The 14,069-nt window shown below is 40.9% G+C and overlaps 1 protein-coding gene across 1 annotated transcript in view; it reads left to right on the top strand.

The window, feature by feature from the left end:
- LOC140739653 (uncharacterized) overlaps positions 1-14,069 on the top strand; it is a 160,561-nt gene that overhangs the window by 88,049 nt on the left and 58,443 nt on the right. The window lies entirely within an intron of this gene.

Genomic DNA, 14,069 nt, shown 5'->3' with positions numbered 1-14,069 from the left:
GTTCCCTGGGAAACAGGTACTGGCTAACCACCCTATCTATGCCTCTCATAATCTTCTAGACCTCTATCAAGTCTCCTCTCATCCTCCTTCACTCCAAAGAGAAAAGTCCCAGTTCTACTAACCTTGCCTCATAAAACTTGTTTTCCAATCCAGGCAACATCCTGGTAAATCTCCTCTGCACCCTCTCCATAGCTTCCACATCCTTCCTATAATGAGGTGACCACAACTGAACACAATATTCTTAAATGTGGTCTCACCAGAGATTTGTAGAGTTGCAATATGACCTCTCTACTCTTGAACTCAATCCCCCTATTAATGAAGCCTAGCATCCCATAGGCCTTCTTAACTATCCTATCAACCTGTGCAGCGACCTTGAGGGATGTATTGATTTGAACTCCAAGGTCCCTCTGTTCATCCACATTCTTAAGTAACCGACCATTAACCCTGTACTCAGCCTTCTGGTCTGGTTTGTCCTTCCAAAATGCATCATCTCACACTTATCTGGATTGAATTCAATCTGTCACTTTTCTGCCCAACCCTGCATCCTGTCATACCCTCTTGTAACCTTCGACAACCTATAGCTCCATCCACAACTCCTCCAATCTTAATGTCATCCGTAAACTTACTCACCCATCCTTCCGCCTCTTCATCTAGGTCATTTATAAAAATCACAAAGAGCAAGGGTCCCAGGACAGATCCTTGCGGCACTCCACTAGAGACCGACCTCCAGGCAGAATACTTTCCTTCCACTACTACCCTCTGCTTTCTTCCTGTAAAGTCAATTTTTTATCCAAACTGCTAAGGTTCCACTGATGCCATGCCTCATGACTTTCTGGATGAGTCTGTCATGGGGGACCTTGTTAAATGCCTTGATAAAATCCATGAAGACCACATCTACCGCCCTACCTTCATCAATTTCTTTTGTTACCTCTTCAAATAATTGCCAGTATTTCATGCAAAGAAAACCATATGTACAAACTTAATGATAAGTGTGTGTTTAAAAACAAACTTCATGCAAGCTGAGCAATTGGTATAGACTGAAGGGATATTGGAGGCATGCAAGAGGCTAGAATTTGGAACATTTCAGAGGACTGGAAGATGTTTTAAATATAGGAAAGTATAAGCCCTGGAGAAATTCAAGCAAAATGGGTTTAACTTGAATATATGGTTTTTAAAAATTCCTTTTCATTTGCAAATTCATAAATAATGGATCCTATTTAACTATGATTTTGATTTAATCACTTGACAAAGAAAACAAAATATTGTTGGTTTAAAGTTGATGACCTTTCATTATAGGTACACTTTGACTTAATAACAAGTATTCCCACATTCCCAGTTAACTTTAAACTTGCAGCACTTTTAATGCATTTTATTTAAATCTTGCTCATTAGATCTTGCAGAATCTGTCTGCCTGTGGTGTGAAATGCATGTAACATATTATAAGACATTTTTAACGAAGTTAAATAAGCCTGTTTTGCGAAAGCATGTCCAGTTTTGAAAGCATGCAAAATGTGAAATGTATTGTGTCTATAACTGAAGCTGTTGATTGTTACAGAATGTGCCACTTAACTGATTCAGTTAGTTGCTTCCCACATTCACCAGCAAGGCCATTTGGTGTAAACGTTAGTAAAATAACCACAGTGAACTTAGAATGTATAATTTTTCCACAGTGAATTCATCTTTAATACAAATACAAAATAGAGCAAGTGCCAAATATTTGAATTTAAAAAGCAAAATGGTGGAAGTGTTCAGGTCAGGCAACATCATGGAGCGAAACAGCTGACAATTGTCTTAAAAAAATCAATCAAAAAAATTGTCTTCATGTAATGAAATATTTTAAGAACCTCAACCATAAACCTCTCTTTCTGATGTATGTTGATCAAGGTTTACCTGGGGACACTGGTGTGTACAGATGTGATTTATTTTTTGGAAATACGCTTGTAAAGTTTTGTTCCTTCTGCCCACTGGAATGAAAGGGCAGTTTTTTTTGTTCTCTCTGTATGGTGGAATTCTTTCATTGTGGAAAAGCATTTGAACCTTTTTCTACCTTTTGATAGTAAAACAAATACTAGGATCTGAGTTATAAAGTGATTGTTATCACAACCTAATATTTAATCATTCCAGTTATAAAAAGAATATAATGACTCAGCTGTAAGTAAAAGCTTTTGTATATTTGAATATGGTTTATGTCCCATGGCAGCGTGGAAGGTTCTGAATGCTTTGGAAAAGTTCCACATTTGGCACTGGAAAATTACAAATGTCACTCCACTCTTTAAGGGAGGGAGACAAATGACAGGAAGCTATAGGCCAATTAGCTGACTTGACTGGTTGGTAATTGAATTATTAAGGATGAGGTTTCAGGGTACTTAGAGGCAAATGATAAAATAGGTTAAAGTCAGCATGTTCTTCTCAAGGGGAAATCTTACCCGAAAAATCTGTTGGAATTCTTTGAAGAAAAACAGGAGAGTCACTGGATATTGTTTATTTCAATTTTCAGAAGGCCTTTGACAAAGTGCTGCACATACAGCTGCTAAATAAAATAAGAGCCCTTGGTATTATAGTAGAGGCTGACTGACAGTAGGCAAAGAGTGGGAATAAAAGTGGCCTTTTTTAGCTTGCTGCCATTGACTAGTGCTGTTCGCAGGTGTTGGGTATTGGAACCACTATTTTTCATGATATGTCAATGATCTGGATGGCTTTGTGGGCAGGTTTGTGGATGATGCAAAGCTAAGTGGAGGGATAGGTAGTGGTGAGGAAGCAGGAGGTCTGCAGAAGGACTTAGACAGATAAGGAGAATGGGCAAAAAAGTGGCAGGTAGAATATATTACTTTCAGACACCGCATAACTCAACCCTGCATAGCGCTGATTCATTGCAATGCAGTTATTCTGGTCTTTATTGAAATTTTTTTTTAAGATGACAAAAATTCATTCTAAACAACACAAAACTTCTCGAGTGGTTGCCATTATAGCAAACATTCAATCAGTCAATGAGTGCTTTACATACGCTGTGAGCCACTCACATATTAGCTCTGCCTTACCTCCATATGTAAACGTTCTTGCTCCCTCGCCAATTTATTCCATTTTTTTTCAACCATAATATCTGGAAAACAGCCTGCAACTTCCAGTGAGGGTAGTATATCTAAGATATCTAGGAAGAGCATTAGCATGGATGTGAAACTCCAAGTGATATAGCGTGAGGGTGTTAATGATGGCGATGTTGAAGATTTGCTGCATTCTCATGATGAGAGCCTTAATAATGAAGAGCTTCGAGAATTGGCAGAGCAAAGCATTCTGGGTGAATCTGAGGACATGGATGGAGAAAAGGAAACATCAACAAAAAAACCTCAGCACTGGCATCACCACAGTCAGACACATCAACAATGACCCTGACTGAAAGTGAAGCAATAAGGCAAAGAGGTGTTCTCGACATGACTTCCTCCTACCAAGAACTGCATCATGAGAGGAAACTTAAGGAAAGGCAGTCAAATCTCAACACCTACTTGAAGAAGAAGCCAAAGTTAGAGGAGGACCCATAGCCTGGTCCCTCCCCCAAGATGTAATCACCACCCGCTTCCCTCCACTGCTGCTCCATAGATGTACAGGTTGGGTTTATTTGTCTGTTTGTTAGTTCATGAATTACTGTGTATACATAAAATACCATATTTCGGCTTTGATTTTTTAAAAAAATTAGGCACATGTCCATTGACATAATGTTATAATGACCCCATATAGAGCTGATTTTCATAGCGCTGCATCTGCAAGGAACGCACCCTCAGCGTTAAGCAGGGTCTGAGTGTAGTTTAATTAAAAAAAAAACCTTAATCACTGCTTGCCATCCTTTAATCATGATTCAGATACTAGTTCAACCTAGAATTAGAATTAGAATATGTGTGAAAGAGAATTTAGGGAGTTGGGTAGAAAGCCAAAAAACAGAACCTTAAAAGGGCCCTGTATAACTGCCTGTGACACGTGGCAGTGAGGGTGAAAAGGATAATTCTTTGATAGTCACGGGGTATGTATTGAGAAAAGCAGGTTGATGCTGAAATCCCAAGAGAACAAATTTGTAGAATGCCTATGAGATGGTATTTTAGAGCAGCTTGAGGTTGAGCCCACTCTGGAAAAGGTAGTTCTGAATTGGGTGTTGCACATTGAGCCACATTTGATTAGGGCACTTAAGGTAAAGGAACCCTGAGGAGGCAGTGATCATAGTATGATAGAATTCATCCTGCAAGTTGAGAGGGAGAAGCTAAGATTCGATGTATCAGTATTATAGTGGAGTAAAGGGAATTACAAAGGCACGAGTGAGGATCTAGCCAAAGTTGATTGGAAGGGGCCACTAGCAGGTATGTTGGCACAACTGCAATGGCTTGAATTTCAGGGAGCAATTCGAAAGGTACATGATTCTTCCCAAAGAAGTAGTATTCTAAAGAGAGGGTGAGTCAACTAGGTGACAAAGATGGCATAAAAGCGAAAGAGAGAATACAATATAATATGAATTTGTGCGCAGCTAGATGATTGGGAAACTTAAAAACAAACAAGGAAAAATTTTTTTAAGAAGGGGGAGAAAATATGAATTCCACAGGAGATTCTGTGGAAGTGAGTGGGTCACCAGATGGATGGTTGCCTCCTAAGTGCCAGGGTCTCAGATTATGTCCACAGCATTTTGAAGAGGAAGAGAGAGTAGCCAGATATCTTGGTACATATTGGTACCAGTAACAGGAAGGAAAAGCAATGAGGTCCTGAAGAGAGAATTTAGAGAGCTAGGCAGAAAGCTGAGAAGCAGGACCTCCAGAATAGTAATTTTTGGATTGTTACCTGTGCCATGCACCAATGAGGGTAGAAACAAGATGATTTGACAGATTAATTGTGGCTGAGAAGCTGGTGCAGGAGGCAGGGCTTATGGTTATTGGTTCATGGGGATTTCTTCTGGGGGAGGTGTGACCTGTACTAAAGGAACTGGTTGCACCTGAACCCAAGGGGGATCAATACTCTTGTGGGCATGATTGTTAATTATTGAGGAAGGTTTAAACTAATTTGACAGTGGGATGGCAACTGGAATAAGGGATGAGATGGATGGTTTAAAAAAAAAAGCAAAGATGGTGTGTGGGCAGGCGGATGATAGGACAAAATTGCAGCCAGCATGGTGGATATCAGTGCGTCAGGGATGCCAAATCAAAAAGGGTAGCAAATACAGTACTCATTGTTATATCTCAATATAGGAGGTATAAGGAAAAAAGGTGGATGATCTTGTTGCACCTTTACAGATTGTCAGGTATGATGTTGTGGCCATCACTGAATTGTGGCTGAAAGATGGTTGTAGTTGGGAGCTGTATGTTCAGGGTTACATATTGGAAGGATAGGAAGGTAAGTGGAAGGGATGGTGTGGCTCTGCTGGTAAAGAAGGCATCAGATCATTAGAAATATGTGACATGGCCTCGGAAAACACTGAATCCTTGGGGGTTGAGTTAAGAAATGGTAAGGGTAAAATGACTCTGGCAGTTATGTACAGACCTCGAAGTAGTAGCTGGGATGTGGACCACAGATTACAACAGGAAATGGAAAAGTCATGTCAAAAGGGCAATGTTATGATAAGCTTGGGAAATGTTAACATTCAGGTCAATTGGGAAAATCAGGTTGGTAATGGATCCCAAAAGAGCAAATTTGTTGAATGCCTAGGAGATGGCTTTTTAGAGCTTTTCGTTGTTGAGCCTACTATGGGATCGGCTATACTAGATGGGGTGTTATGTAATGAATCAGAGGTGATTAGGGAACTTAGGGTAAAAGAACCCTTAGCAGGCAGAGATTACAATATGATTGAGTTCAACTTGAAACTTGATAGGGAGAAAGTAAAGCCTGACATAGCAGTATTTTAGTGGAGTAATAGAAATTACAGTGGTATGAGAGAGGAGTCACCCAAAATAAATTGGAAGGAGCTGCTGGCAGGGATGACAACAGAGCAGAAATGGTGCGAGTTTCTGGGAAAAATGAGGAAGGTGCAGGATAGATGTATTCCAAAAACACGTACTCAAATGGCAAAATAGTATAACTGTGGCTGACAAGGGAAGTCAAAGCTTCCCTTCATAAGAGCAAAAGAGAGGGCATACAAGCAAAAATTAGTGGGAAGATAGAGGATTTGGGAGCTTTTAAAAACCTACAGAAAGCAACTCTAAGAATCATGAGGAGGGAAAAGTTGAAATATGAAAGCAAGCTAGCAAACTGTCAATATAGATAGAAAAGGCTTTTTCAAGAATATAAGAAATGAGAGAACGAGAGTGGATATAGGACTGCTAGAAAATGAGGACAGAGAAATAATGGGGGGCAAGGAGATGGAAAATGAACTAAAAGAGTATTTTGCATCAGTCTTCAGTGTGGAAGACACTAGGAGTGTGCCTGATGTTGTAGTGTGTGAAGGAAGAGAAGTGGGTGCAGTTACTATTCAAGGAAGAAGGTGCTCAAAAAGCTGAAATATCTAAAAGTACCTAAGTCACCAGGACTAGATGAACTGCATCCTAGGGTTCTGCAAGAGGTAGCGATCGAGATTATGGAGGCATTAGTAATGATCTTTCAAGAATCATTTGACTGTGACGTGGTTCTGCAGGACAGGAAAATTGCAAATACCTGTCCACCCTTTAAGAAAGGAGAAAGACAGCGGAAAAAAAATGAGACCAGTTAATGACCTCAGTGGTTGGGAAGATGTTGGAGTCAATTGTTAAGGACGAGCTTGTGGAGTACTTGGTGACACAGGACAAAATAGTCAGCATGGTTTCCTTAAAGAAAAATTTTGCCTGACGAATCTGTTGGAATTCTTTGAGGAAATTCAAGTAGGATAGTTAAAGGGAATGTCGTGGATGTTGTATAGTTGGAGTTTCAGAAGGCCTTTGACAAGGTGCCACACATGAGGCTACTTACCAAGTTAAGAGCCCATGGTATTACAGGAAAGTTACCAGCATAGTTAGAACATTGGTTGATTGGTAGGAGGCAGCAAATGAGAATAAAAGGATCTTTTTCTTGTTGGCTACCAGTGACTAGAGGTGTTCGGTAGAGTTCAGTGTTGGGATCGCTTCTTTTTATGTTGTATGTCAATGATTTAGATGATGGAATCGATAGCTTTGTTGCCAAGTTTGCAGATGATACAAAGATTGATGGAGGTGCAGGTAGTGTTGGAAACGGATAGGCTGCAAAAGGACTTAGATAGATTAGGAGAAATCACAAGAAAGTGGCAAATTAAATACAATGTTGGAAATATGCATGGTCATGCACTGTTAGAAGAAATAAAGATGCAGACTATTTTTTAAACCGGGAGGAAAATCCAAATATCTGAGATGTAAAGGGACTTGGGAAGCCTTGTGCAGAACTCCTTAAACGTTATCTTGCAGGTTGAGGTGGTGAGGAAGATAAATGGAAAGTTAGCATTCATTTTAAAAGGTCTAGAATACAAGAGCAGGGATGTGATACTGAGGCTTTATAAGGCACTGGTGAGGCCTCACCTTGAGTACTCTGAACAGTTTTGGGCTCCTTATTTAGGAGAAGATGTGCTGGCATTGGAGAGGATTCAGAGGAGGCTCACAAGGATGATTCCAGGAATGAAAGGGTTATCATACGAGGAACGTTTGATGGCTCTGGGTCTGTACTCACTGGAATTTAGAAGGATGCGGGAGGATCTCATTGAAAACTTTGAAATGTTGAAAGGCCTAGACAGAGTAGATGTGGAAAGGATGTTTTGCATGGTGGAGGAAGTCTAGGACAAGAGGGCACAGCCTCTGGATAGAGGGGTGTCCATTTAAAACAGATGCAAAGAAATTTCTCTAGCTACAGAGTGGTGAATTTGTGGAATTTGTTACCCCAGGCAGCTGTGGTTGCGTGTTGTTGGGTGTATTTCTTGATAGGTTCTTGACTGGCCACAACACAAGGGTTATGGGAAGAAGGCTGGGGAGTGGGGCCGAGGAGGGGAAAATAACATCAGCCATGATTGAATGGCGGAGCAGATTCGATGGGCCAGTTGGCCCAATTCTACTCCTGTGTCTTATGGTCTTATGAAATAGAAAGGGCCCCTCCACCCCTTCGAGCTGCACTGCCCAAGAACTCTGATTAAACCTAGCCTAATCATGGAACAATTTACAATGACCAATTAACCTACTAACTGGAATGACTTTTGAGATGTATAAAGAGTAGAAGAGATATGAGAGTGGATATTCTCCAGTGGAAAATGACACTTGGAGAAGTGGTAACAGGGGGCAAAGAATTTGTGGATGAAATTACGTATGTTGCATCAGTCTTAACCGTGGAAGATACTGCAGTAAGCCAGAAATTTGTGTGTCGGGATAGAAGTGAATGCCCTGATTTTTACTAAGGAGAAGATACCTGGGAGGCTGAAAGGTCTGAAGGTAGCTAAGTCACCTAGAGCAGATGGACTACACTCAAGGGTTCTAATAGCCATAGAAAACTACAGCACAGAGACAGGCCTTTCGGCCTATCTGTTCTGTGCTGAATCATTTAAATTGCCTTGTCCGATTGACCTGCATCTGGACCATAGCCCACCATACCCCTTCCATCCATGTATCTATCCAAACTTCTCTTAAATGTTGAAATTGAAATCACATCCACCACTGGCAGTTCATTCCACATTCTCATGACCCTCTGAGTGAAGAAATTTCTCGAGTTTCTATCAAATATTTCACCTTTCATCCTTAACCCATACCTTGTTGTAGTCACACCCAACCTCAGTGGTAAAAGCCTGCTTGCATTTACCCTATCTGTACCCTTCATAATTTTGTAGACCACTATCAAATCTCCCCTCAGTCTTTTGTGTTATAGGGAATAAAGTTCTAATCTATTCATCCTTGCCTTATAAATCAGGTCCACCAGTCCAGGCAACATCCTTGTGATTTCTTTCTATACTCTTTCAATCTTATTAACATCTTTCCTGTAGGAAGGTGACCAAAACTGCACACAATACTCCAAGTGTGGTCTCACAAGTACCTTATAGAGCCTCAACATCACATCCCTGCTCTTATATTCTATACCTCTAGAAATGAATACCAATATTGCATTCACCTTCTTCACCACCAACTCAACCTGGCGGTTAACCTTTAGGGTATCCTGCACAAGGGCTCTCAAGTCCCTTTAAATCTCTGCATTTTGAAATCTCTCCCCATCTAAATAATAGTCTCCCCATTTATTTCTTCTATCAAAGTGTGTGACATTGTATTTCATTTGCCACTTTGCCCATTCCCCTAGATTATCTAAGCCTCTCTACAAGCTCTCTGTTTCTTCAACACTACTCACTCCTCCACCTATCTTCATATTATTTAGCCACAAATGCATTAATCCCATAGTCCAAATCATTGAAGTACATCATAAAAAGCAGCGGTCCCAACACTGACCCTTGTGGAACTCCACTGGTAATTGGCAGCCAGCTAGAATAGGTTCCCTTTATTTCTACTCTGTTTTCTGCTGATCAGCCAATGCTCCACCCATGCTAGTAACTTCCCTATAATTCCATGGGTTCTTATTTTGCTAAGCAGCCTCGTGTGTGGCACCTTGTCAAAGGCCTGAAAATCCAAGTACACCACATCTACTGCATTTCTTCAAAAGAATTGCAGAAGTTAGTCAAGCAGAATTTTCCTTTCAGGAAATCATACTGGCGTTGTCCTATCTTGTCATGTGCCTCCAGGTACTTCGTAATCTCATCCCTAACAATTGATTCCAACAACTTCCCAACCATTGATGTAGGGCTAACTGGTCTATAGTTTTCTTTCTACTGCCTCCCACCCTTCTTAAATAGTGGAGTGACATTTGCAATTTTCCAGTCATCTAGTACAATGCTAGAATCTATTGATTCTTGAAAGATCATTGTTAATACCTCTGCAATCTCTCCAGCTACTTCCTTCAGAACCCGAGGGTGCATTCCATCAGGCCCAGGAGATTTATTCACCCTCAGATCATTAAGCTTCCTGAACCCCTTCTCAGTCGTAATTTTCACTGCACGTACTTCACTTACGTGTGCAGTTCCTTTGCCTTCTCTGCGTCTCTCATTACAGAGTCATTTTCTATTGGTCCTATATCTACCCTCAACTCTTTTGCCCTTTATGTACTTAAAAAAGCTTTTAGTATTTTCTTTGATATTAGTCACCAGCTTACTTTCATAATTCATCTTTTCATTGCTAATGACCTTCTTAGTTTCCTTCAAGTTTTTAAAAGCTTCCCTATCCTCCCTCTTCCCACTAGCTTTGTCTTCCTTGTATGCCCTCTCTTTTGCTTTTACTTTGACTCTGACTTCACTTGTCAGCCACAGTAGTGTCCTTCTTCCATTTGGAAAATTTCTTCTTATTTGGAATATATCTGTCTTGCACTTTCCTCATTTTTTGCAGAAATTCCAGCTATTGTTGTTCTGCTGTCTTTCCTGCTAATATCCCTTTCCAGTCAACTTTGGCCAGTTTCCCTCTCATGCCATTGTAATTTATTTTATTCCACTGAAATACTGACACATCGAAATTTAGTTTCTCCTTCTCAAATTTCAGAATGAATTTGATCATATTGTGATCACTGTTCCCTAGGGGTTACTTAACCTGAAGCTTTCTCATTACCTTTGGATCATTGCTGTGGTGGGCTTAACAACAAGCTGTTCTAAAAAGCCATCCCTTAACCATTCTACAAATTCCCTCTTGAGGTCCAGTACTGACCTGGTTTTCCCAATCCACTTCCATGTTAAAATCCCTGATTATCATGACATTGCCTTTCTGACATGCCTTTTCTATCTCCTGCTGTAATTTGTAATCCACATCCTGGCTGCTGTTTGGAGGTCTGTATACATCTGCCATTAGGGTCCTTTACCTTTACCATGTCTTAACTCAACCCATAGAGACTCTACACCTTCCAATCCCAAGTCATCTCTTTCAAATGATTTAATATTATTTATTGTACACAGGGCCACACCACCCTCTCTGTCTACTAACCTAGCTTTCTGATACACTGTATATTCTTGAACGTTCATCTCCCAATGGCAGCCATCCCTTAGCCAAGTTTCAGAGATGGCCATAACGTCATACTTGCCAATCTGTAGCAGAATTTCAAGGTTGTCCATTTTATTTCTTATGTTGCATGCATTCAAATATAACATTTTCAGTCCAGTATTTGTTGCTTTCTGTTTTAACTGCACCATGCCTCTATTGCCCTGTAGCTTATCACACTGGCTGTGATTATTCCTCATCTCCTGCCTGCCCTTTCTATCATCTCTGTTGCAAGCTATCTTTGATTTATTGCTGTTTTCCCCTTCCATAGCCCTATCATTCCAGTTCCCATCCCCCTGCCAAATTAGTTTAAACCCTCCCTAACTTAAACATAACATCCCATCTCCTGTACCCAATACTTTATGAAGGCCAATGTTCCACACTTTCTTTATGACCCTATCTACCCACTTTCAATGAATTATGGTGGTGTTCTGCAGGAGTTTCTCTTGGGACCATGCTATGTCTGTGATTTGGTTGATGGAATTTGATGGCTTTGTGGCCAAGTTTGCTGCTGATACAAAGATAAGTGGAGGGACAGGTAATGTTGAGGAAGCAGGGAGCCTGCAGAAGGACTTGGATTGGGAGAATGGGCAACAATGTGGCAGATGGAGTATAACTTGGGAGTCCCTTCATGCAGGATTCCCTAAAGGTTAACTTACAGATTGGGGCACTGTTAGGGAAGGTCAATACAAAGTTGGCATTCATTTCAGTAAGACCAGAATATGAAAGCAAGAATGTAATCTGAGACTTTATAAAGTTTTGCTCAGGTTGCATTTGGAGTAATGTGAGCAAATTTGTCCTCTGATCTAAGAATGGATGTGCTGGCCTTAGAGTGGGTTCAGAGGAGGTTTACCTGAATTATCCTCTGAATGAAAGGCTTGGCATGAGTGTTTGATGCCTCTAGGACCGTACTTACTGGAGTTTAGAAGAATGAGGGGAGGATCTCAGTGAAGCCTATCAAATTGAAAGGCCAGTATAGAGTGGGTCTGGTGAAGATCGTTCCGTACTGGTGGAGTCTAGGACCAGAGGATCAGAATAGAGGGGCATCCATTTATAACAGATGAAGAGGAATTTCTTTAGCCCTAGAGTGGTGAATCTGTGGAATTGATGGTCACGGGCGGCGTGGAAGTCAAGTCATTAGGTATATTTAAAGTGGGGGTTGATGGGTTCTTGATTAATAAGGGTGTTAAAGATTACAAGGAGGAGAATAGGATTGAGAGGGATAATAAATCAGCTGTGTTGTGCCATTCTGCTCTTGTGACTTGGCACTTTTGTAGTGTCATGTTTTCTTTCTGTTATGTACCCCGTAACTGGGTGTCTTACCAGCAAAGATAGAAGTGTCCGTTGGAGTCTGGTGGTACTATTTTCAACAGTGTTTTAGTAAAAATATACAAAACAATATCAATGCAAAATATACAGGTAATATACGTTAGCAATACTAAACCTAAAAGTGTGGGTATAATAGTAATCAATAATAAACCAGCTCTATCGTTGTCTAGGGGATAATGAATTGTCACGTGGAAATATAAAGTTCAGTTCAGTTCATGCAGGCTGAGGTAGTTGTTGGTTGATGTGTTGTAATTGTTGGAGAGAGAAAGAGAGAGAGAGAGCACAAACAGTAACAGCTATTGTCTTGCCAACCTTCCTTTACGATCTTGATCCGTCGATGTTGTTATTGCTGTGGCCATTCAAGTATGACCCCTCCATCCTTTAGCTAGACCGTTTTTCCGTGGTGGACTCGTCACCCAGGCAAGGGTGGACACACACATAAGCCCCCACCGGCCTCGCTATAAACAGTGAGTCAAAATTTACCGATCCTTCGTTCGGTCTCCGATGCCCCTCACTTTCTCGTGGGTGTCTGATGCTCACTAGTGTGTCTCCTGGTGCGTCTGAGGGGTGTCACCCCAGACCTCACTTTTATCCCCACTCACGGGGTCTCAAGTGTCAATCAGTTTTGAATGGCTTAGCCCATCAAACCAGCTCACTCCAGCTGTCCACTGAGGAATTTCAATGAATAGAATAGTACCAAGTAAACAATCCTTCTCCAAAAGACAATAACAGTAAATCAATGGCTCCTCTCCTCTCTTATCAATAGCAGATGTTCCAACTTGTTTACCTCTTATCTGTGTCTCTCTCATTCTCTCTCATGAGCTGTTATCAGTAACAGCTGTCCTAGCATGTTTTCTTTTGTCTCTCTTACCCTCCTTATTAGCAGCATCGAAATAGAAACGGTTTGCGTTTCTCCAAAAGGGGGGGCATGGGCAACTCTGCACCCTTCTGCCCATCAGAGTTGTTCATCCTTCGTAACATTACTAAAGTGTGTATTTGTACATACTATAGAAGGTTCCTGTTTAAATGGATGTACAATACTGGTGAAGGAAGAATGGAACTGCAGTGGTGCTGTTTGACAGTCTTAGTACCACTCAAGGCAGTACAAGGCAGTTTTAGCTATCTGTAAAGTCTTGCAGAATCTGTGTGAATTGAATTGACTTTATTGCTTACATCCTTCATATATGAGAAGTTAAAATCTTTTAGTCGTGTCTCTGACTAAATGTAATTTGTAATTGTACAACAGAAAAGTCAATATAACGTAGAAATACAATTGTATCAGCATGAATTAATCAGTCTTATGGCCTGGTGGAAGAAACTGTCCCGGAGTCTGTTGGTCCTTGCTTTTATGCTGCAGTACTGTTTCTTGGATGGTAGCAGCTAGAAAAGTTTATGGTTGGGGTAACTCGGGTCCCCGATGATCTCTTTTTGCAAACCTGTCTTGGTAAGTGTCCTGAATAGTGGGAAGTTCACATCTACAGATGCGCTGGGCTTTCTGCACCACCCCCTGCAGAGTCCTGTGATTGAGCGAATTACAGTTCCCATACTACGCAGTGATGCAGTGGGTTTTCTCTGAATCCTCTCTTTTCTTCCAGTGATCCGTGAGCTGTTAAGTTTATGTAAGTTGCTCCTGGTGTAGATGGTGGTAGAAGAATTGTTTGGGGGCATGAGAGTTGGAATAGTGGCTTAATGTATATGTAAGAGAACAAGTTATAATGAAGTGGTCAATGG

The sequence above is a fragment of the Hemitrygon akajei genome, chromosome 16, assembly GCF_048418815.1.
Source record: "Hemitrygon akajei chromosome 16, sHemAka1.3, whole genome shotgun sequence".
NCBI classification, from domain to species: Eukaryota; Metazoa; Chordata; class Chondrichthyes; order Myliobatiformes; family Dasyatidae; genus Hemitrygon; species Hemitrygon akajei.
Note: the sequence above shows the minus strand (reverse complement) of the source record. Positions and strands in the feature narration are given on the sequence as shown.